The 26,280-nt window shown below is 39.2% G+C and overlaps 2 protein-coding genes across 5 annotated transcripts in view; one reads left to right on the top strand and one right to left on the bottom strand.

The window, feature by feature from the left end:
• Window positions 1-26,280, bottom strand: part of LOC124278024 (poly [ADP-ribose] polymerase tankyrase-2-like) — a 169,620-nt gene that overhangs the window by 24,697 nt on the left and 118,643 nt on the right. The gene's annotated exons all lie outside the window — the stretch shown is intronic.
• Window positions 25,320-26,280, top strand: part of LOC124278030 (ankyrin repeat and KH domain-containing protein mask-like) — a 32,265-nt gene continuing 31,304 nt past the window's right edge. For 2 of the 4 annotated variants that reach the window (XM_046713768.1, XM_046713767.1), the window contains exon 1: window positions 25,321-25,567. The gene's annotated coding sequence lies outside the window, so the exon portion shown is untranslated. Of the gene's footprint in view, window positions 25,568-26,280 lie in introns of all 4 variants that reach the window. The other 2 variants (XM_046713770.1, XM_046713769.1) reach the window with 2 other exon arrangements.

Below are 26,280 nucleotides of genomic sequence, written 5' to 3'. Positions count from 1 at the left end.
ACACAGCTCTTCAGCAATGGTATTAAAACATTCCCCAAGACAGCATTCGGCATCTCCTTTCTTCTGTGGGTCCCCGATGACCTGGTGGTCACCCCAGATACTGACATTTTACTCTGACCAAGTGGCTTTAATAGCCCGCTGTGGTTTTACACTTTCTGGGTAATCATGTTTTGGAATACAAGTGGTGATTTTACTGTAATTGAACAATGATTTCATGTTTGAATCAGTTACATGCACTCTGTACATAAACTCCAAAACAGCATGTATAGAGTATATAATTGCTCCACATGCGATCTTTACGTGATTTAGTGCATTTCGCAAATGGCTGTATGGCTCCCATACAGTCCACGTGTGTACTGTCAGTGTGTAAAGTGTTACATTGTTTCTCTTGATATCCAGTAGGGAGGAGTCATGTTCAATGTTCAGATTTGATCTATATGCAGATTTTCCAGATTATATGTACATACATATTCACGCTGGATACTCAGCCAAAGCCTATTTTAGAAACTGGATCCCTCTTACAGTCAAGGGAACAATACCGTCTGTCTCTATCACTATAATCACTGGTGGGCCTAAATGTTCTTTGCAATGCTCTTTGTCCCACCAGGAGGACAATAATTTTAGAATTAGCCCCTTTAATCCAGCCAACATATGAGATCATGTTCTAACTCCCCTGGTCTGTGTCTGGTTCATGGAGTCGATGAGCTACAAGAACTGAATCATCAGTTGAAGGAGAGATGTTGACTTTATGGAGTCCATCTTGACAATGTACGGAAGCATATCAAGGCGGACGGCAAGACGCATGTTATCACACACACTGAGTAGGTTAATGCTTGAATTGTTTGAAAGTCCTACTTAGGAGATAGTATCACCTAATTAGGAGATAGCTAAGTCCTAATTGGGACATAAAAAAATGTGGCACTAGGTACGCTGCAGATGCATCGTTTGGCCTCGGAAGTAAATCTAACAAATCCTTAAAGCGCGCCTGGTCTTCTGAGTGGCTCAAATCGACGCATGCGCCCGTTTAGATTGACAGACTGAATCGGTCTATCGTGGTGGAGTAGTAAATTCCTCGTATCGTAGAATCAGTCGAACAAACAAACTCGTATAAAAATCTCCATCCATTGCATTCAGAGTAGAAACATACTAGTATCTAGTATCTAGTAAGATGCTATCTTGACACTTTAAGCTTCTCCACCATGGATATGCTGACGATACACAAATGATGGACAAATTCAAACTCAAGAACCTTCAGGTGTCTTTCCAACGGATATCTGATTGTACGACAACAACAATGTCATCGATGACAACAAATAAGCTACAACTGAATGAAGAAAAAACAGAGGTAATGCTGACTGGCACTAAGCAACAGCTGGCCAGAGTAGAAGAACAATCCATTCTGAAAGCGGATACGGAAATAGTTCTCAGTGACCACCTTAAAGATCTGGAAGTATTTCTGGACTCACACCTCTCCATGGAGAAACAGGCTACCCACATCAGTCGAACCTGTTATTATCATCTCCGATCCATCAGCAACATTCGACATTTAATAACCGCAGAAGCTGCAAAGGTACTTGCCCATGGTCTAATAACATCAAGACAAGATTACTGCAACAGTTTGCTTCAGGGCATCAGTGGTAAACTAGTATCTAAGCTACAGGTGCTGCGAAATTCTGCAGCACGGGTCATCACAAGAACACCAAGTCATGTGCACATGACACCAGTGCTCATAGACCTCCACTGGTTGTCAGTAAAAGCTAGATAGAGTTCAAGCTTCTCTGTATCAAATATCGATGCCTCCATAACACCAGCCCTGACTATCTATCTGAACTCTTGACTCCACATTGTCCAACGCGTAAACTCCGATCAAGTGACCAAAATCTCCTCCAAGTTCCTAAATATCGACTGAAGACATTTGGCTCAAGATCCTTCTCCAGCACTGCCCCTATCCTCTGGAACTCACTTCCATCAGAGTTGAAACTGTGTCCAACCTTTGAGAAATTCAAATCAAGACTAAAGACCCATATGTTCTCCAAGTATCATAGTGACATTTAACTCCACTCAACACTCCCTGACTTTTATCTTTATACATTCCCACTGTAGCGCCTTGAGCAGGCATATAAATGCACATTTATTTATTAATTATTATATCTATGTTTCAGGAAACAAAACTTGCCTCCACTTTCCGTTTCTGAAACCTTCGTTGTATGTTCAGCTCACCCTACGTGGGACACGTATACATACACATGAACACACATTATCATGTTTGTACTTAGTAAAGCATCCGCATCTTATGTCAAGATCATGAGCATCGATCTATGTAGTTGGGATGCTATGACATGTGCTAACCAAGTCAGCGAGCCTGACTACCCGATCCTGTTAGTCGCCTCTCAACACAAGGATGACCAGTTCTAGTTTGGTATTACGCCCCTTCACAAATGTTCTTTTACTTCATGTTATTTTCAGATGAGAGATTGCATCTACTTACCTCTTTTTTCTACACGTTCCTTGTCGCCTGTAACCAAATAAAATCAAAGTTAAGAGTTTTTCACACGTACGCCCTTTGTGGCTACTGTCAATTCTATCATTGATGTATGAGGCTTCAGTACTGTGTTGCCAGTCTAGTTTGTCATTGACTTGTCAATAAATGTATAAAATGTTTCACAAAATACATTCATCGTACAATATTAACTTACTGACAACGCAACCTAAACTTAGATATACCATATGCAACAGTAAGCTGATCTGTGATATCCTACAGAGATTTGAATTTGGACAAAACAGTGGTAGTCTCCACAGGGGCTGTACAGATATCAACTTGAACTACTCTGGTGCTGGATGATCTGCTGCTTCCATATGGTTCCCTGTTGTGCTACACTGTCTATAATTTACTAGGAACCTTTCCGAAACATCTGAACACAATTGAAATCTGCATTTTTCCGATGTATACAGCGCCTCACGGAAGTGTCTGAAAGTGACAAAATCAAAAAGCATCATTTGACCATTGGCACCATTAATAGTATTTATTCACCTTGTGCCTGGACCACATTGATGTTAGTGTTGCCAACTCCACCATGAACAATTCCTGCAGCGTTAACCCTCTCTGCGTGTCCTTTCGTGTTTGGTTTAACCTGGATATTCTGGGTACTGGGTTGAGGAGGGTTGTTGTCGTAGTTCTGATTACTCATGGTTGTGGTGGTCAGTCGTGGAACTATTTAGAACAGAAACAAGATGCATGGTGTCAGCGTAGTATCAATACCTCCATAAAATCATGACATGCCACAATAGACTGGCACATTGTACTCAGACCCTTACATCACATTTATCCAGATAATCCACTGAAGCATTGTCCTTCTCATGTATCTGTGATTGATAACCACCTGTCCTCATATCAAGACATACCCCTTGTGCTAATTGATGCAAGTTAACATGACAGTCTCATGCTCTGTACTACGGCTGGTCAATATGACCGGTATACTTGTATTTACCGGTTCAGACATGAAACTGATACGTATTGCGATACGGTGATTCAAAAGGCATGTTCTCATTTCGCCTACATCCCAATTCGCCTACAGTCTTAAAAAATCATGTCATGGTCTGTTGACTGTTGATTACGCAATTGTAAACTAGTGGCATCCCTTTGATCTAAAAGTGGACTCTTCCAGCTGAAGTATTTGAAGGACAAAAACAATTTATTTCTGTCTGTGATTTGTCATTTTCCGATCACAGTGATATTCAAATCATATCACATTAGTGTTACGGAAGTTAACTTGTGCAGATCATGCCTACCATACAAACGGTGAACAAATCATCAAAACTGAACTCATATACACCAAAACAGAACAAAAATCTCCAAAACTGCAACAATATCCTCTAAAACCGAAACAATACATCTGTAATGGAAGAAAAATCGTTGGAAATGGAAACAAAACTCGCGTATCAGCTACAAGAGCGCGCGAGAACGGTCGCCGAGCGTACAAAACGGCATTCACAGCATCCCAACACGGCAGTCATAGCATCCCGAAACGGCATACAAATTGTCAAAGATGGCGGCGAGAGGAGACGAATAGGCTTGATACATAACTGGTTTTCGTCACTTTGAGTCTAATCTTGGAAATTTGATATCGGGATGTAGTGCATAAACCCCTTATAGTAGTAAGCTTCAAACCTATGTCCATACTTCTCAGTGACAGGCTTGCAATTCTACACAATGTGGTCCCTCGTTCGACCGAATAGGATTTTTGTCAACATGCCGTGCTACAGTTTCTCCTCAGTTTTATAAATAAAGTATTCATAGCATCACATTCAACAATACTATATTTTTGTGATTTAAAAAGTTTACAAAAACTTTGTCCATTCTCCGTCAATTTCATATCTAAGTGATCATTTTGAAAGTGTACGAGTGCAAACTCAATCCACTGATTAGGGCAGGGATATCTGTTTCAGGTCCACAGGAGGCGACTTCTTGAGAATTACAATAACAAAGACGGACGCATGTTTGTAGCTCAGGTTAAGCTTTATTTTTTGTTACATGATGTAAAATGTTTTGGATGGCATGGAATACTTTGAAATACATGGGAAAGATAAAATTGCAGAATGATAAAATCTTCCTGACATACAATTCACAGTTGAAATTATAAGCAAGTTCATGTTTCCTTCTCTGATGTGAACGCAATGTTACCCGATTTTTGAACTTCTCTTTATATGGCATACACTCAAACGTTGGAACTTTCGGAAGGTTCGGTATCACAGAGATATCTGAAAGAAATATATTCACTGCATGCATTCATAAAAGTAAGATGAAACTAGAAGATCTTCGTCTGAGAACATGACCATACGTGCAGTGTGAAGCGGTGGCATGCAAACATACAAACTAAGAAGAATATGTCAGATGACGAGAGGACTGACACGTCTCTCTCAGGAATCTGTGAATACAAGTTTGAGAATTAAAAAATAGGCAGTTTGGGAAGTCGAAGTAGATTATCACTTAGATATGCAATTCACGGAGAAAGGACAAAGTTTTTTGTAAACTTTTCAAATCACTAACATATAATAATGTTGAATGTGATGTTATGAATACTTTTTATAAATCTTTTCTTTATTACACTCAGTGGGTTACATAATTAAAGTACATTCAAAATAAGATACAGTGTCGGTCGGAACTGAGAGAACGTTAGCTAATGACTCGGCATTTATAACACGATAAACATTGACATTGGTAGTTACAGGTGATCAAACATATACAAACGGCAATAGAGGTGAGCGCTAATATATGGGCAATATAGTTAAGTACATTCCATTTTCTGTTGAATAGGCTGATTGTATCATTTTTAATAGCAATGTATTTTTCTATTGTGAAGACGTCTTTTAGGGTAACTTTAAAAGAATTAAAGAACCACTAAACTTTGTTTTTTGTTACTCTTTTAACCATTACATATGAAAGATTTGTGGTTAGTCTTATGTGGAACACCAAATTTATTCTTTCAAAACTTGTGGTTAATTAATACCGAGCGATTAAAAGTTGCCAAAAAGTCGCCTGCTTCCCTCTCGCCCGCCAACGAAACCACAGACAGGTTACGTAACTCTGTCGCCAGAGCACTGCAGTGACGTCATATGAGGAACGATTTTCAGTTAGTTGTATAGAAAATGTGTAGCACGCTCATCATTTTGATGATTTCTCGACATCAACGATGACATGCCGAATCGTTGCTTTGTCGTCAATTGCTCCTGGGGGTCGGGCGATGGTGTCCCCATGCACAAATTTCCACAGGACCCCGCAGTTCGTGCTAAATGAGTTATGTTTGTGAGTGCGAAGCGAGCGTTGTGCAAGCCTGAAACGATATCTTACTTGTGTTCAGATCGCTTCACGGAAGTTAAAGAATCAAAACTACTTACTAGTTGTAGTAAAATATGCATATGATTGATGACCATAAAGATTTTCTATGACACAACTTGTAACATAACGATTTCTTCCTCGGAAGTGAGGTTGTGGTCGAAGTAACAATAATATTGTAAGTAGTATTATATTGACACCCACCTCGCTGCCACGAGAGAAATTGTTATGTTATACGCTTTGTCATGCAAAATCCTATTGGCCATCAATAAAATACATATTTTACTACCAGTAGAAAGTAGTTTTGGTTTTGTAACTCGGTGAAAACAAACCTAAATACCATTTATCCTCAGACTGGCGGATGTTCCCGACAGGGCGCCGCCATTTTAAAAAAAAAATCTGTTAGAATTAATGAGATTATAGTTTGTTTTCATCAAGTTAGAAAATCAAGACTACTTTCTACTCGTAGTTAAATATGTATTGGAATCATAACCAAACGGATTTTGCATGACACAAGTTATAACATAACGATTTCTTCCACGGAAGCGAGGTGGGGGTCGAAGTCACAATACTGCGCGATAAATTTCTTGCTACATTCCCATGGTTAATGTCCACTCCACCAGTATGTAGATACTAGTCAATGTGCGTCTTTATATTTGGTCTTATAATCCTAATTAGTTTATTATCATACTTGTATGCATTTTGAAACTAAATAAAAAGCAGACGATCTGCTGATACTTATAGTGAATTTATAACAGAACTGTAATATCTAGACATTTTATAGTTTGCCAATGTGAATCATAATTCGCACACACACCCTAGTGCATGTTGTCTGACTCAGTACACTTCACGGCGAAAACAATGATTCTGTTGAATGCTACGACAAATGAATAAAAACAAAATAAAAATATTAAATTTAAAACAGATTAAAGTTATAGGAACAATATCAGGCCATTACCTTGTTCGAGGAATGTATCCATCAATATCCACAAAACTGTTCCAAATGATGTGTCTTTTAACAGTTTAATATACGAAAAAGTGATCAATCTTTTCAGGTATTGGTGTATAGTCTCATTGGTCACCCAAGATAGCACACCTGGCAACTAATTGCATAATGTCCGCCTTTCTTTAAAAACAGTAATTTAGTTAGCCAATAATGGGCAATCAATCAATGTATTGCCGGTTAATCCTTTGCCGGTTGTTTTTACGCAGACACCGACACGACAGAGTGTATTCAGTATAGATTAGTAAATCTACATACATAAACACTACCTTTTGACAATTCCGCTGTGTAAGATAAAAGTAATTAATCAATCAGCGTGTTATCGGTTAATCCTTTGATCGATGTTTATAATGTTGAATATTTACTCCAAAAACAAGAAATGCCAAATGGGAACCTTTGTCGGGTAATTTAAGTGTGTTACCACTAATTATACCTGTTATAAATTCATTAACTGACCATCAAGTGAATGATGACAAATAACATGTGTAGGTTTATACCACCTAACACGGGTTACAACAAGGGAGTATTAATTGCTGTATTGCATGTGAAAATTTATGGGCCGAAACTGTTTTGAGAATACAAACAGATTTTTACATGACATGATTAAATATCGAGGTAAAAAAACACAGAAATGGGATCAATTTGGATCAGTCATTATACAAATAGGGCCCAACGACACCAATCGATTTTGACAGAATCGTCTATGAAAACAAGTTGTAACTCGGAAACTAGGCAAAGCAGGAGACAAAATTAAATGACAGTAGATTGTGAGAACATATAGCTTTCATTTTCCACAACAATTGTCACGATTTCAGGTTTATACAAGCTTGTAAACAAGATAATTTAACCCCTAAAATGTAGATGAATTCTGCATCGGCCCTCCAAGCTATTCCTCATATGACGTCACAGAGTCGCGCCGCTCTGATTGGTTGAAATTTCGTTCGCGGGTGAGAATTGTGCACTGTTGTCAAAAAGGTCGATTTAAGTCAATTAAAGGTCGAAATGAGTAGTTTTAATGACGGGGTTTCATTTATAACGATGCCAGTTAGTGATTTATGTATTTTCACCCCCTAGGGTTTATGTGACCTTTAATGCATGGTTTAGACCCTTTGATGTTCATAACAAATATATGCCGTTTTGCCAGAATAATCATATGAGTTAATAAACTATCAACGCAGGAAGAAAGAAGAATGTCGTTGTTTGTTATCTCAATGTGTCTTCCGAATATTATATTAACATAGTTGCTAAAATCGACCCAGAAGGATTTGACATATGGGAATTTTATATACACGTGTTCGAACGGAGTCAACCACTTTCATTTTTAACAGTTCTTTTTTGGTTTAAATTATTCTATGCAAGAATTTGTATTGAAATTCTAGTAGTTTTGTATCACTTATGGCTTTTCTATATCTTGCAAAATTACATTTCCAGTCAATAGATGTATCAAGTTCTCTTTCCCATTTATTACAAACGTTCGGGAAGCTGGTAGCTGAGATGTATTTATCATAAAGAAGTCTCGATCCTTTACAATGATTATTAATATCATTCCAAGGGCAGACAGTTTTAATGTCCAAAAAGTCTATATTAGCATTTTGCAGTCTTGTTCTCCATACCTTTGGGATGTTAAGTACTAAGCGATTGTAATCAAGTATGGTGCCCTATATATTGAATGATGCTTTTAGGTTTATGAATGGGATTAATCCGTTTTCATCATAGAGGTCTTTATATAAACTATACCTTTGTTAAACCAGTTTTTATGATAAAGTTTGAGTCACGAAAGTGGTGATTTAACCACAGCGGGTGCATTAAAATGTCGTTGATATCCTCAGTATTAACAGAATGGATCTTTACATATTTACTCCACGCCTTTAGAAACATCATTCCCGAAGGTTTTTTTATATTTTCAAGTAAAACGGGATATTTGCACCGAATTGGAAGATATAGTCTAACCGAAAGCCGGAGAGGACATATTGTTTCTGTTTAGTGATGTATCTTTTTAGACATGAAATTTTTAGTGATTCAATAAATGTTTTAATATCAATCATTCTTAGACCTCCATCTTCATATTTCCAGGTACGGTTGATCCGTTATATTTTGTCCTTTTTGTCGTTCCATATAAACTTGAAAAAGAGAGTGTTCCATTCAGCGATAAAGTCGGGTGGTGGGTTCGGAAGGGAGGTAAATATGTGAACTATGGTTGATAAGGCCAAGGTTTTAATTACAGTAATTTTGCCAATCAAAGTCAAATTACGTTTACGCCTTTTTGAAAGAATTCTTTTGATGTTGTTTAGTCGTTTTCTAGTGTTGATGACCCACAGGTTTTGCAACGAAGCGTTCAGTGTTATTCCCAATACATCGAAATTTCCTGCATGCCAATCTAGATTAATGTCAAGGGTTAGATTTATCTTACTTCCAGCGAGTGATCCGAGCCATACTGCCTTAGTTTTATCACCGTTTATTTTCAGGCCAGACATTTTATAAAAGCTTCTTAGAGTATCTATTGCTTCCTTGAAAGAGGTCTCTGATCCATCTAAAAATAATTCTGTATCATCTGCATACTGACCTATAATGTATTCGATATCATTTAAGGTGACACCTTTTATTTCGACATTACTACGAATCAAGTATTTCTGTAACGAACAAAAACAAATACGGTGATATTGGGTCTCCTTGTCTGCAACCTCTTTCGTTTTGGAATAAAGTACATAAATGTCCATTTTGTACAATACAGGAAGTTCCATTTGACATTAAAATACTAACCCATTTCTGTAATTTGTTCCCCAAGCCAAACTTATTCAGGACCATCATAATAAACCTTTTGGAAACCGTGTCAAATGCTTTTTCAAAATCAATCAGTATTAATAAAGCATTTTTTTTTATTCTCTTAGTTTCAAACATAATATCGTAGAGAAGTCTTATGTTATCTGATATGCATCGTCCTGGAATAAAACCCGTTTGATTTTCATTGATGAGTAGATTTAATGTCTTCCCTAGCCTATTTGCGATACAAGTGCTAACGATTTTGTATAGAACGTTTAAGGGAGAAATAGGTCGCCAGTTCTTAAGGAATCTTCGGTCTTTGTTTAATTTAGGGATACAAGTGATCATTCCTCTATTGAGTGTTGTACTGAGATAATTGTCATTGAAGATTTCCTTAATATAACGGTGAACCCATGTTTTGATATCTTTCAAAAAAAATTGAAAAAATCTATAGGAAAACCGTCTAGGCCCGGACTTTTATTATTTTTCATTGATTTTATGGCAAGAGCAATTTCATTTATGGTTATGTCTGCATGTAATTCCTCGGATAAACATGGTGTAACAAGATCGAAAAATACCCTTTTGCTTTCTGGGCTTACTTCATCTGCCGCTTTATAAAGATTTTCGTAGAATAAGTTCTGTTCTTTAATTATTTCTTGTCCATCAGTTATTTCTATGCCATGATCGTTTACGGCTGTGTTAATGAGTCTAATTTCTAATTTCAAATAACAAAGAAGAAAAAAAAGAGAGTAAAAACGAAGAAATCTCCAAGGTTGCCATGAACTTCAACCGTTGAAAAAAAGTCCCGTTTACCCGTGGATAATTAAAACTAACATAAAAAGAGAGTTATCTAAAAACTCCACATGCTTGATTACTGAAACCCGTGATGCCGTTAAAGATTAGTATTATATATACACTGAGTATTAAGGTCTCTGTGTAGGGATATTCTTTAAATCGTACTGTTACAACATAGAAAAAGAAAATAATATGCATGTTGATATTTGTAACTACTGCATTGGCTGATCTACACCAAGCACTAACGCACTCGCGCACTAAGGTCTCGCTCTGTGGCACGCACATATGTTAGACACAGATACGTAGATATCGTACATGTATACTAGCTCGTGAGTCAAAAACATAGATGCGTGTGGTAGTGATAAATATACACTGATGCAATATGCCTCTTTTAATCACGTAAATATTAATGTTCTTAATTCGCAATATATTATTTGATATATGTATCTGCATTCTTGAGTGCTAGTATGATTATTGCTCGCTATGCTACTACAAAACATACAAGGTACAACGGGTTGTAAAACTGTTCACATTTCATTTTGTAGTTGGTCCATAGATTTATAATCTTATTATCCTGAATGCTCCACGAAAAAAAAATACATAGCACAAACACCGACAAGAAATTGAAGCCAAGTGTTAGGAACTGCACACTGTCTGTCCACGCGTTGATGTGCAAGCCTGCACAAGGAAATGTGAGTGCACGTGCTCTAACGTCAACGGGAAAGGTTACTCGGTACAACCAGTTATATAATTTGGTTAACGTTATTTCGTTTGGATTCGTCTACAGAAATTAAATGAAGTGAAGTAGTTCGTAATACATTTTTGAAGACTCATAAACGAACATATTGATAGGATTAAGACCGCACAAGCTTAGAAAGCTTAATGAGCGTTGGGATGGCATATTAGATGGGTCGACCAGGGGATTACACCAATCATAATGTAAAGAAATGTTCATTGCATTGAAATACACTGTACAAGAAGTTGTGAAACTACTTACAGTTATTTGTGTAGTTGGCCGATTGATTTATAATCCAATTGTCCTGAGTGCTCCAGGGAAAACATACATGACAGTAATACTGACAGCAACACAGATGCCGGTGTAGCAATATAATGAAGCAACGTGTTAGGGAGTGCACACTGTCTGTCCACGCTGTGATGTGCTATGTCTGCTCAAGGAAGGCGCGAGCGTGCACGTGCTCTTACCTCAACGATAGAGGTTACAAGGTACAACTACTTTTATGAATTGGTTAATGATAACTCGTTTGGAGTCAACTACAGCAGTGAAATGATGTGAAATAGTTCAACAACATTTTGTTTTTTCGGAGGTTAATAAACGAAGATTTTGAAAGGTATAAGACAGCTCAGAGTTGGATAATAAAAAATGTTGAGACGACATATGTGATGGATCGCCCAGGTTATAGCATCTTTCGAGATTTAAACAAGTGTTCAATGTACAGACACATTGGATTACTCATTGTCAAATCTGACCCTTGGAGATCCTGGTTTCTTTGGGTCCCGAGTCTCCAGTACGACCTCCGTGGCAACCACCCTGACCCGTGTTAGGATTCCAGAGTCCTGTCTAAGAGAAGCAACCACCCTGACCCGTGTCCAGATTCCAGAGTCCTGTCTAAGAGAAGCAGCTTTTCTACTCAAGATAGCTCGTCTCTATTTCAAGAAAGGGGGTAGGTCAGTCTGGATGCTGATACCTGTTTGCCTGAGTAGTTTTCTGGCGTCAAAGACAGCTTCACGATCGGGCATATAAGTAAACGTTGCAATGATACTGCGTGGAGCGTCTGGTTTGTGTTTCTTCTGATACTCTGATAGTGGGAGTCTGTGGAAAACCTTGAAATATATATCGTCTGCCCATTCCTCAGAAAAGTTAAATTTGGTGAATTAAAGCTCACGCAGAATCTTCTCTGTGTTCTCCTGGGGTGATTCCGGAATTCCTTAAAAGAGCAAATCAGGGCGTCGGTCATGTATATCCTTCAGGATGTACTTTCGCTCGAGTTGAACTTGTTGTTCCTTTTCGGAGGCCAGTTCATCCTGTAGATTTTTTATTGATAGAATCTTGGTTACTTTTTTCGAACTCAGTTGCACTCACTTTTGTCTTTAAGTCCTTTAGATCATTTTTCACAGAGTCTATTGAGTCTTGCAGTTCACATTTAGTGGATTTGATGAGATCTGCTAGCCTCTTCTCTGAAGCAAGGACGGTGTCCTCGAGTCCAGAAATTGTTCGTGTGACATGCGTCTCCGGCATTACTCGTCAGTAGGGATGTAAACACTTCGTCAAAACTATGAATTCAAACTTGATGATGGTGCAATACTTCAACTTTGAGCTCTCGGGATTGTTATGTATGTTGCTTATTACAGCTGAGCCATCATATTAGCAGATGTTTAGGGACTGATCCACGGGTAAGCGAGAGCCAGGAAAATACGTCTACCCATAAGCCATGCGCAACCGGAAGTCTGTGCTATGAATACTTTATTTACCAAATTGAAGAGAAACTGTAGCACGACATGTTGACAAGAAATCATATTCGGTCGAACGAGGGACCACATTGTGTAGAATTGCAAGCCTGACACTGAGAAGTATGGACATATGTTTGAAGCTTACTACAATAGGGGGTTTATGCACTACATCCCGATATCAAATTTCCAAGATTAGACTCATAGTGACGAAAATCAGTTATGTCCCAAAGCCTATTTGTCTCCCCTCGCTGCCATCTTTGACGATTTGGGATGCTATGACTGCCGTGTTGGGATGCTGCGAATGCCGTTTTGTACGCTCGGCGACCGTTCTCGCGCTCTTGTAGCTGATACGCGAGTTTTGTTTCCATTTCCAACGATTTGTCTTCCATTACAGATGAATTGTTTCGGTTTTAGAGGATATTGTTGCAGTTTTGGTGATATTTGTTCTGTTTTGGTGTGTATGAGTTCAGTTTTGATGATTTGTTCACCGTTTGTATGTAGGCCTGCAGATGTCCATTTAGGAGATAAACATGCTGGGTTGGAAAATTAGAGGTTTATTACAAAATTATATACAATAGCTCTAAATTTGAACTGAAAACGAAAATGGTTCAAGCGTTTTGAACATTTGTGATGTGCTTTATTTGAATACAAATGTCAGTTGAAACATTTGGTACATAAAATTTAAGGTGTAATGTTTTTAGTTCATTTTCTATTTCCATCAGTGAAAATGACATTGCTACTTTCCGACATACACTGAGACAAAAGAAAGAGAAAGCCTTAAACTGGTTGTAAACAGTCCTTATCCACATGACTTATGCATTTAGATAAACAACTTCCAAACTGTTCGATGTTTTAATAAACCAGCTATAATTTAGTCTGACATACATAAACGTTCATGAAATACAAGGAATTATGCGGTATTTGTTACCTACAAGTACTTTTTTGTCTTCCACCCAAAATTTAGTTTTTGATGCATTTTCAAATTTATTTGTACTTACCGAAAGTTCCACCCGTTGTTTCCCAGATGAATAAGATAGATATGTAACAATGATTTGTTTGTGAAAAAAACCACTAAGTGGTGCTGTCTCACTTACACTAAACAAAGGTACCAAACTAATTCTATTTTCCTGAAGCTTGGGGTTATAAAACATGAAAGAAACCATGATATGGATTCAGACCTTGAATAGTCACTGACATATTGTGCATACAGAACAACATGGATTTGAATGTAAGGCAACATACAATCCATCTCACCACAGGATATACCAGGTATGATGTTGGTATTTGTAGGTAATTCAGGAAATACGCCTTCAACTTCACTGATCCACCAACTTGTCACTTTTAGAGATTAGTGATGGCAACTGATTTTCGTAAGAGGCAAATATGTTGACTTTACATTGGTAAAAAGAATTACAAGGTGCAACCAAATCTGTTTTGGACACCTTATACCTAGTTGTGTAAACTTTTCGTTGGAATCGACCACATATCCTCATAGCAACAGTCGATCAAGATGTAGTCTGGCACCGAGCAGTAAGTCGGGGTTCATTATAAGAGTAGGGGTGAAATTTCTAATCCCATTTAGCCTACATTAGTTTTGTATGCGAAATGGGATGTAAGCGAATTGGGATGTAGGCAAATAGAGACTAAACCATCCAAAACAGGTATTTTGACATGCATTCGGAAAACTTGCTTACACTCGGAAAACATTGGATACTTCCGTTTTTCACACCGTGTTTGAAACATGTTTCTCAAGTTAACTTCGGTTTGAAGTTGTGTTCTTAATTCTGGTTCAAGTGTTTTGCGCTGTTTTGGACCTGAATGTTTTAAATGCACTTCCCATCAAACGCTTAGAGTTATATTAGTGAAATATAGCCACTTACTTCAGGCAACTGTTCTAAACTATATTTTGGAAAAAAATTCAATACTATTTAAAGGTACACATGAACCGATGTATTGTAAAACAAATTCGTACATTTCAAAAGCTTATTGTCATGTGTTCAAGAAATTATAAAACTCAGTGACAATTGGCGCATTTTAACAAAACTTTACACCAAAACACAGCTGTTCAAATGCATGATATTTGCACATGTTTTTCAGCAATCTGATGCATGATCCTCGTGCAACTCATCTGCATACAACTACTGTGCCAATACAGACAACTAGTGGGCATATAGAGAGAACTAGTGTGCGAATATACACAACTGTTATGCTGCTGCAGATTGGCTGTAACACAGAGGGATCTGTAAGATGCTACTGGGTACCCTACAGGTAACTTTGTGATGCTGCTGCAGAATGGCTGTAACACAGAGGGATCTGTAAGATGCTACTGGGTACCCTACAGGTAACTTTGTGATGCTGCTGCAGAATGGCTGTAACAGAGAGGGATCTCTAAGATGCTACTGGGTACCCTACAGGTAACTTTGTGATGCTGCTGCAGAATGGCTGTAACAGAGAGGGATCTCTAAGATGCTACTGGGTACCCTACAGGTAACTTTGTGATGCTGCTGCAGAATGGCTGTAACAGAGAGGGATCTCTAAGATGCTACTGGGTACCCTACAGGTAACTGTTTGACGTTGTTGCAGAATGGCTGTAACACAGAGGGATCTCTAAGATGCTACTGGGTACCCTACAGGTAACTGTTTGACGCTGCTGCAGAATGGCTGTAACACAGAGTGGATCGCTAAGATGCTACTGGGTACCCTACAGGTACCTGTTTGACGCTGCTGCAGAATGGCTGTAACACAGAGGGATCTCTAAGATGCTACTGGGTACCCTACAGGTAACTGTGTGATACTGCTGCAGAATGGCTGTAACACAGAGGGATCTCTAAGATGCTACTGGGTACCCTACAGGTAACTGTGTGACACTGCTGCAGAATGGCTGTAACAGAGAGGGATCTGTAAGATGCTACTGGGTACCCTACAGGTAACTGTGTGACACTGCTGCAGATTGGCTGTAACAGAGAGGGATCTGTAAGATGCTACTGGGTACCCTACGGGTAACTGTTTGACGCTGCTGCAGAATGGCTGCAACAGAGATCGACGTGTAAAATGCTACTGGGTACCCTACAGGTAAGTGCGTGATGCTTGTGCAGAATGGCTGTAACGGAGTGGGACCTGTGAGATGTTACTGGGTACCCTACAGGTAGCTTTCTGATGCTGCTGCAAAATGGCTGTAACAGAGAAGGATCTGTAAGATGCTACTGGGTACCCTACAGGTAACTGTTTGACGTTGCTGCAGAACTGCTGTAACACAGAGGTATCTGTAGGATGCTACTGGGTACCCTACAGGTAACTGTGTGACACTGCTGCAGAATGGCTGTAACAGAGAGGGATCTCTAAGATGCTACTGGGTACCCTACAGGCAACTGTGTGACACTGCTGCAGAATGGCTGCAACAGAGATCGACGTGTCAAATGCTACTGGGTACCCTACAGGTAAGTGCGTGATGCTTGTGCAGAATGGCTGTACCGGATTGGGACCTGTGAGATGTTACTGGGTGCCCTACAGGTAGCTTTGTGATGCTGCTGCAGAATGGCTGTAACACAGAGGGATCTCTAAGATGCTACTGGGTACCCTACAGGTAGCTTTGTGATGCTGCTGCAGAATGGCTGTAACAGAGTGGGATCTCTAAGATGCTACTAGGTACCCTACAGGTACCTGTTTGACGCTACTGCAGAATGGCTGTAACACAGAGGGATCTCTAAGATGCTACTGGGTACCCTACAGTTACCTGTTTGACGCTGCTGCAGATTGGCTGTAACAGAGAGGGATTTGTAAGATGCTACTGGGTACCCTACAGGTAACTTTGTGATGCTGCTGCAGAATGGCTGTAACACAGAGGGATCTCTAAGATGCTACTGGGTACCCTACAGGTAACTGTTTGACGCTGCTGCAGAATGGCTGTAATACAGAGGGATCTCTAAGATGCTACTGGGTACCCTACAGGTACCAGTTTGACGCTGCTGCAGATTGGCTGTAACAGAGAGGGATTTGTAAGATGCTACTGGGTACCCTACAGGTAACTTTGTGATGCTGCTGCAGAATGGCTGTAACAGAGAGGGATCTCTAAGATGCTACTGGGTACCCTACAGGTAACTTTGTGATGCTGTTGCAGAATGGCTGTAACACAGAGGGATCTCTAAGATGCTACTAGGTACCCTACAGGTAACTTTGTGATGCTGCTGCAGAATGGCTGTAAGAGAGAGTGATCTGTAAGATGTTACTGGGTACCCTACAGGTAACTGTGTGATGCTGCTGCAGAATGGCTACAACAGAGATTGACGTGTAAAATGCTACTGGGTACCTTACAGGTAAGTGCGTGATGTTGGTGCAGAATGGCTGTAACGGAGTGGGACCTGTGAGATGTTACTGGTTACCCTACAGGTACCTGTTTGACGCTACTGCAGAATGGCTGTAACAGAGAGGGATCTCTAAGATGCTACTGGGTACCCTACATGTAACTTTGTGATGCTGCTGCAGAATGGCTGTAACAGAGATTGACGTGTAAAATGCTACTGGGTACCTTACAGATAGCTTTGTGATGCTGCTGCACAATGTCTGTAACAGAGAAGGATCTGTAAGATCCTACTGGGTACCCTACAGGTACCTGTTTGACGCTGCTGCAGAATGGCTGTAACAGAGAGGGATTTGTAAGATGCTACTGGGTACCCTACAGGTAACTGTGTGACACTGCTGCAGAATGGCTGTAACAGAGAGGGATCTCTAAGATGCTACTGGGTACCCTACATGTAACTTTGTGATGCTGCTGCAGAATGGCTGTAACACAGAGGGATCTGTAAGATGTCACTGGGATACCTACAGGCAAGTGTGTGATGCTGCTGGGTACCCATCAGGTAACTTTGTGATGCTGCTGCAAAGTCCATAATGGAATGTTGTATATCCTGTTGTATATCCTATATTTTGCTTGTGATTTGATGTAACGTAAATTCTAAACGTGAAGGAGTTCTTATCTAGCGACTTACCCGTGTCAGTTTTCTCCTCCGAGATCCGGGTGGGTTACAATAACGCCTCACTAGCACAGGTCTAGTGCACAATGGCGAAGACAAACTCTGTAAAACACTACACAAAGTTTACCCTGTCACACATCAGCAACACACTGCTGAATACTGAGCGAAGTTAGATTGATAGACGGAGTTAGACGTGTACTGGACGGAGTTAGACAATCGACAGCCTCAACACTACCCTGAACTATTACTTCCTTGCTCCGCTTCAAGTACATTCGGTACGACTCGTGCCTTTCCGTAATCTACGAGCCGGTTGCGCAAGTCTCGCGGCACAGGCGTGTTCAATGTCGACAAAGACACTGACACTGAAGGCAGTGAGCCATGACACCATACAGTAACACAATGTTTATTGCATCTAGTAATGGGTGTGTACAGATCTAAACACAGTAGCATGTGCAGATAACTCGACTACTATGTACAATATACCGACACCCGGTGTCATTTCTGTGATTCTGTTGCTGGTAAATAGTGTATGTGAGGCTCACGTAGACACTTTCTTACTACCTCTACAATACAGACACCAGATGTCACGTCTCACTCTGCAGCTTAGTATTGACGGTAGCCAGTGTATGTGCGACCGACGAAGACACTGGATGAAATGAAAGAGATCCCCTCTTCCCTGCTACCCTCTATAGTACTGACACCCGGTGTCAAAGGTCATCTAAAGCTTATTGTTGACGGTAACTACTATGCACTATATTCAGACACCCAGTGTTTATTTCTGTTTCTCTACAGTTTAGCGTTGAAGATAACTAGTGTATGTGAGGCCTACATAGACACAGGAAGAAATGAAAGAGACACCATCTTTCCTACTACCCTCAATAATACAGGTCACTCTAAAGCATCCAATTGCGCAGATCTAGGTTCATCCTGTTAATCACTGGATTGTCTGGTCCAAACTTGATTATTTACAGACCGCAGCCATATAGCTGGAATATTGCTGAGTGCGGCGTAAAACTTAACTCACTCACTGTAAAGCAACACACTGGGGTAGCATGGAAGTTACACATGTCAGAAACTGAAGGTGACTCCTGTCTCACAACTCTCCAAAGGCCTGACACCTGGTGTACCTATACGTACACTGTATATAACCTACACATTCTTCACCGTCGCATTGTTCTGCCACCTCCACGGGGCACGAGGTGGTTATCAGTGTAACATCTATACCTAACACAGGAGAGGTAATAATTTGATTTTATTTGGAATGGAAATGGAAGGACGGTAGGAAGAGTCTGGTGAATCTAAAAGAAAAGTTTATTCATTTCTGAAGGTTATATTATGTCTACAAAATGGAGATGATATTCTTTTCGACACTGTCCACATATTGGGTACAAAGCGTGAACAGGGGGAAATCCGCCTATCATGATGAAGTTCGTCTCCAGAGACGACAAACTTAGCGTCCTCAGCCAGGCTAAGGCAGAGCTGAAAGGCAACACAACATTCAGAATATCTGAGGACTTCTCTCCAAAAACAAGACTCTGAAGAAAACAACTCACACCCCACCTCAAACAAGCCAGGGACCAAGGCAAAACAGCATACATCAAAGGCGACTTTCTAGTTATGGATGATGTTAAGCTCATGCCGGATAGTTCTGGGGCTCTAGTCAGATTCGCCGTAGATATACACGGCACGGAGTCTGATCATCGCCCACTCAAAACCACAATCTCATCCCTGTTCGATTTGGACAGGCTAACCGATCATAAGTATTTTCATTGTAGTAACAGAAATAAATTTAAATGGAATAATGAAAAATCACAATTATTTCTTGATAACCTGCAAAATGCTGATACAAATGATTTGTTTCAGGACTTTATAAGCCGTCTACATGTCAACACTGACAAGGCATTAAACATACTGCAGCACATTCTGCAAACCTGTGGGCGAGATATGGAATGTAGACAACCCAAAACCATCAACTCTAAACAACAACCAGAATGGTTGATCAACAGTGTCAGACTCTTAAACATAAAAAGTATAAACTGCTTAATGTGTTTAGAAAAACAACAACATTTGAGAATCTGAATAGATGCAAAGACATTAGATCTCAGTTCAAACAGACTTGTAAAACTGAAAAAGATAGCTATAAACGTTCCATTACTCAAAAAATACATGATGCGGCTTGTTCCAGAGACTGTTCAGCATTTTGTCGACTTGTGAAAAAATATACCACAACTCGCCCCATTGAAGAAAGTGTGACGCCATCAACATGGGCTGTATACGTTAAGGACTTGTTAAACCCAACGTTGCCAGAAGATGGCAGCTTTTCAGAAGATGCCAAATCATATATTGATAAACATGACATTAATACATGTGTTGATTGTATTAATGACGATGATATTCTATCATATGACTCTATAGATCAGTATATAATAAATGCTATCAGACATCTAAAATGTAACATATAATAGTTCCCTATTTAGTATTACTGTTCAATAAGATACTCTCATCCGGCTTTTGGCCACATTCCTGGTCAACTGACATTATATTATCATCCCACTACATAGGAAAGGTAGTAGATCTGACCCGAATAATTAAAGGGGGATCTCTCTTCTGAATGTAATGAGCAAAAATTTTGTTTCGGTTCTATGTGTCCTTAGTCCGGTATGATTTTCTTTATATATTAATGAGCTTTCATTGACCTAAGAAAATAAGTTTGATGATAGTATATTTATCTCCGAAAATATGTTGAATATTATTGCTCAGTTATTTGCAGATGATTTGGTTTTGGTAGCTGATATTGTTGTTAGATTACAGCGCCGCCTTGATGCTCTACATATGTATTCCCATACATGGGACATGGATATAAATACTGATAAAAGTAAAATAATTGTTTTTAAAATGGATGGACCCTTGTCCAAACACGAGAAATGGTTTTATAATGGCATTCGAATGGAAACTGTCAATATTTATAAATATCTAGGACTTATGATAACTCCAAAATTGATTTGGACTGGGGCATGTAAAACATTATCTGATCAAGCTAATAAGGTACTGTGGCTGGTCAAGTCATTTATAAGACGATGTGATATGTCACTCTCAGAAGGATTTTATATTTTTGATGAAAGGATTGTCCCAATTCTAACATGTGGTGCTGATATACGGGGTTAATAAAGAGAGAAAGTATTAAAATTGTCCATCGAAAATTTTGCAAATATTTACTTCAGATTAGTTACAGATCATCTAATGCTGTTGCATATGGGGAATGTGGGAGGGCACCCTTAAACAATGTTTATTATGTCAAATGTATTAAATACTGGCTATCATTATTAAGAATGCATCAAAGTAGATATCCATATAAATGTTTTCAATTTATATTTATCTGTTGAATTCAGGAACCCACGTGGGCTCGGCATGTCAGTGATTTGTTAATTTATTTTCGGTTTGGTACTGTTTGGATTTCACAAGATGTCGGAGATACAAAAATGTTTCTTTAAATGTTTACTGAAAGAATTAACAACTGCTCTATGCAAGAGTGGCATTTCCCGATAGATGTTCCTTCGCTGTATTTCTATAAGTCCCATAAATCCCTGTTGACCTGTGAACAATATTTATCATTGAACATAAGTAATAAGTGCAAGCGTCTGTTCACATTATTTAGATCAGGATGTACTGACTGACTGAGTTTAGTTTTACGCCGCTTTTAGCAATATTCCAGCAATATCACGGCGGGGGACACCAGAAATGGGCGTAACACATTGTGCCCATGTTGGGAATCGAACCCGGGCCTTCGCCGTGACGAGCCAACGCTTTAACCACTAGGCTACCCCACCGCCCCCTCACAATATTTAGATCAGGATGTAATGCACTAGGTATCAAATATATTAGAAGAGGAACTGCCTCTTGCAATGATGATATTGTGTTATGTAAACACTGTAAAAGTATTGAGCATGAAATTTATATTGTTTATGTTTGTAAACGCTATGAGGATATGCGTCGGCGTTACATTCCCAAAACGGTCGATGGATATTATTATTCACTCCACTGCATGTGTACATCATCCGACATTAACATCATAAATATTTTTGTCATGTTCTTAGAACATGTTTATGCTGCTCCTGTTAGCGCTGTTGTATGAAAATGGTAACCAAAATCACTATTGTACCACCTTGTACGATGAGTCGTATGGCCTTTATACAAAATATACCCTTCTTCTATAATAATAATAATAAACGTTGTTATGATTAAATTGATAGTACAGAAAGAATTGTCACATAACAAAGACAAGTTTTATGATGTTTCTGAAGCTGCATTAACACACTTCTGGGAGTCTCTTAGATAAAACTAAGAACACATGTTAGATAAAACTAATCACATATGTTAGATAAAACTAAGAACATATGTTATATAAAACTAAGAACATATGTTAGATAAAACTAAGAACATATGTTATATAAAACTAAGTACATATGTTAGATAAAACTAAGATCATATGTTATATAAAACTAAGAACATATTTAAGATAAAACTAAGAACATATGCTAGATAAAAGTAAGAACATATGTAATATAAAACTAAGAACATATGTTAGATAAAACTAAGAACATATCTTAGATAAAACTAAGAACATATGTTAGATAAAACTAAGAATTTATGTTGGATAAAACTAAGCACTTATGTTAGATAAAACTATGAACATATGTTAGATAAAACTGAGAACATATATTAGATAAAACTAAGAACATATGTTGGATAAAACTCAGAACATATCTTAAATAAAACTAAGAACATATGTTAGATAAAACTAAGAACATATGTTTGATAAAACTAAGAATATGTGTTAGATAAAACTAAGAACATATGTTAGATAAAACTAAGAACATATGTTAGATAAAACTAATAACATATGTTAGATATAACTAAGAACATATCTTAGATAAAACTAAGAACATATGTTAGATAAAACTCAGAACATATCTTAGATAAAACTCAGAACATATCTTAGATAAAACTAAGAACATATGTTAGATAAAACTAAGGACATATGTTAGATAAAACTAAGAACATTGTTAGATAAAACTAAGAACATATGTTTGATAAAACTAAGAACATATGTTAGATAAAACTAATAACATATGTTAGATATAACTAAGAACATATCTTAGATAAAACTAAGAACATATGTAAGATAAAACTAAGAACAAAGGAAGGTCGTATCACTCATCACCAAAGGTCCAACTGTTGTTACCGAATACTGCACTTATTTTACCACAAAAACCATGCTTTATGACCATGTAAACGTTTATGTTCTTAATTTGCGGGGGCGGTGGGGTACTAGTGGCTAAAGCATTTCGTCAAACACCCGGGTTCGAATCCCCACATGGGTACAATTTGTGAAGCCCATTTCTGCAATGTTCTTAATTTGCGAAAGTTATCCCAACCAGAAGACAGATTGTTTATGATTTTATCAACACCGTTATGGTTTCCTTAGCCAGTAACCCACACTTGACAGTTTGGTTTAACTGTAAGAGTTTTGTTTGGGTTATGATCATTGCATAAGATTACAAAGGTCTGGTAGAAAGGCACTGCTATAGTCGCAATATTATTCTGTCACTCATCTGAAGTGAAGGATTCGATAAATTTATCTTTACCCATTAAGCTATAGCTGAATATTTCCGTTTTAAACATTGTATGGATATAGTTCCCTTGATCGTTACGAGTGAGTGAGTGAGTTTAGTTTTACGCCGCATTCAGCAATATTCCATCTATATGGCGGCGGTCTGTAAATAATCGAGTCTGAACCAGACAATTAAGTGATCAACAGCATGAACATCGATCTGTGCAATTGGGAACCGATGATATGTGTCAATCAAGTCAGCGAGCCTGGCCACCCGATGCCGTTACTCGCCTCTTACGACAAGCATGGGATACTGAAGATCACTCTAAACCGGGGATGTACTCTTACAGAATGGACGAGGTCAAGGTTGGTTATAGCGGCCATGCCACATGCTTCCAGCCACTTGTCTATGCCTGACCACCCGATCCCGTTAGTCGCCTCTTACTTGATCGTTACGAATTACGATAACTACATACAAGAACAGATACTCCTTAAATTCATCAGCAATACTCACAAACAATAAATCGGACAAAATTGAAGACGAAGGTGTGATCCTAGTTGTCTCAGTAATGAGTCGGGTCAATTTGTACATTGTCTCTAGGGTTTCGATTATATGCATATTTTGTTTCACGATATGTTGAATTTAATCTCTTGCTATGAGGATTTGTAAATGTACATGTTTCCAATCGATTGAACTCCCAGTACCCCCAGCTGTTATGACCGCCTCCGTGGTGTAGTGGTTATAGCGTCCGCCCGGAGAGCGGAAGGTCGAGGGTTCGATCCCCGGCCGCGTCATATCAAAATATGTTAAAATATGGTACTTGTTGGTCCCTGCCTGGCGCTCGGCATTAATGGGTACAACAAGGACTGGTCGGCTCGGAGTCAGTATACTGTGTCTGAGTGGGGTATTAATGCTTCACTGCGGCATGGTATCTCAGTGGGCTAGCACTATAACAACAGCTTCAGTCTGGGTTAGTACAAGCAGCCGCACATTCACATACACACGCATGCACGTCGTCATATGAGCGAAATATTCTCAAGTGCGACCTTAAACCCAGTTTCACCTCACCTCACCTCACCTCCTATCTACACAGTGAAGAGTCCAAATGAGTATGTTATCATTGGGCATCTTGCAAACACAGACAAATAATGATGGAAGATTGCAACATGAAAACGATGCTGCTACACCACGGATGAAAAGGTAAACAAGATACAAAGTGAGTAAAACATGTAATTGTATAATTGGCATAACAGATTCGAACTCGAATGTGAGAAAACAGTTAACATCATAATCTTACTTTGGTGGGAAATCAAACTTGAATAGCAAGCCTTAACGACAGAGTGAAGTAAGTGATGGCATTATCTGTGATGGTCTGGATCACCGAATTGATCAAGAGAGTTGTGGAGAGAATCTAGGCTGTCAGGCTGTTTAGAGAGAGGTGAGAAAGGAGTCGCTGTCATTTTGTAAAATGTCTATCTTCCTTCAATGCTTCCTGTGTTGCTGTAGAGTGACCCGTGACACCGGGTGTCAGTATTGTTAAGGGTAGTAGGAAAGAAGGGTCTCTTACATTTCCTCCTGTGTCTGCGTAGGCCTAACATACACTAATTACTTTCAACACTATAATGTAGAGTGACAGAAATGACACCAGGTGTCCATATATAGTACATAGTAGTGGGGTATCTGCCCCTGCTTATATGTTTAGATACACACGCACGCACGCACGCACGCACGCACGCACGCACGCACGCACGCACACACTTCAGTGGGCATTCTGTTGCTGTATACTGTTAGGGCTCACGGCCTCCAGCATGTCAGTGTCGTTGTCGACCCTGAACACTCGACCTGTATGCACGAGGCGTGACTAACGCAACCGGTTTGTAGATTGCGGGAAGGCACGAGTTACACCGAGTGTACTTGAAGCGAGACCAGGAAGAAAAAATTCAGGGTAGCGTTGGGGCTGTCCACTGTCTAACTCCGTCTATACCCGTCTAAACTCGTTCAGTATTGAGCAATGTGTTGCTGCTATGTGACAGTGTAAACTTTGTCATCGCCATTGTACACTGGACCTGTGTTAGTGAAGCGTCCTTGTAACCCACCCGGATCTCGGGGGAGAAAACTGACACGGGTAAGTCAGCTTGCCTGTCTGTCCTAGACAAGAACATTCCAGCATGTTTTGAGTTTTCCCCACAACAAATCACTTGCAAAAGGATGACGGTATGAAGTATTCACTATAGTCTATGTCAACGGCATCACTATTGGTCTCCACTCCAGTTCAAAAGGCAGTACAATTACAACGGTTGTCAATGACAACAGTAGTAAAAGTCAGCAACAATGATATTCATGTACCTACAACCGTAGCCATGCCTCAAACTAGGCCGACACTGGATACAAGGGTTGAGCACTTTACACAACTGCTGTCAAGTCATAGCGAACACAGACCGAACACCTTGGATAGAGGCTATTTTGAGAATGTAGAGATATAGGGGGCTTCACTTCATTGTAGCAGTTACCTTTAAATGCGATGTACCGTGACAGTAATATCAGTCAGAGACGTAACGTGTACGCGAGACGGACTATCGTCTCTTGCTCTCGAGACGGGTGTGCAAAGTGAAGCGCTTAACCCAATAACAAACAGATCTGTGTTCGTATGCCTCGAAAGCTCCATATATGTTTTGAATAAACGATGAATGAGCTTTCAGAAGTTTGAGTTTCAGAAAATTATGCACATACGTGAAACTAGCTGTTAAATATCGTAAAATTTTGCTTAAGCCTTCTCACGTACTCGCCAAATCCTCTATTGAATAGCAAGTGATATTAGTGAGAGATCTACCCACACTT

Source organism: Haliotis rubra, unplaced genomic scaffold, assembly GCF_003918875.1.
Source record: "Haliotis rubra isolate DU_JTF1 unplaced genomic scaffold, ASM391887v1 Scf230, whole genome shotgun sequence".
Taxonomy (NCBI): domain Eukaryota; kingdom Metazoa; phylum Mollusca; class Gastropoda; order Lepetellida; family Haliotidae; genus Haliotis; species Haliotis rubra.
Note: the sequence above shows the minus strand (reverse complement) of the source record. Positions and strands in the feature narration are given on the sequence as shown.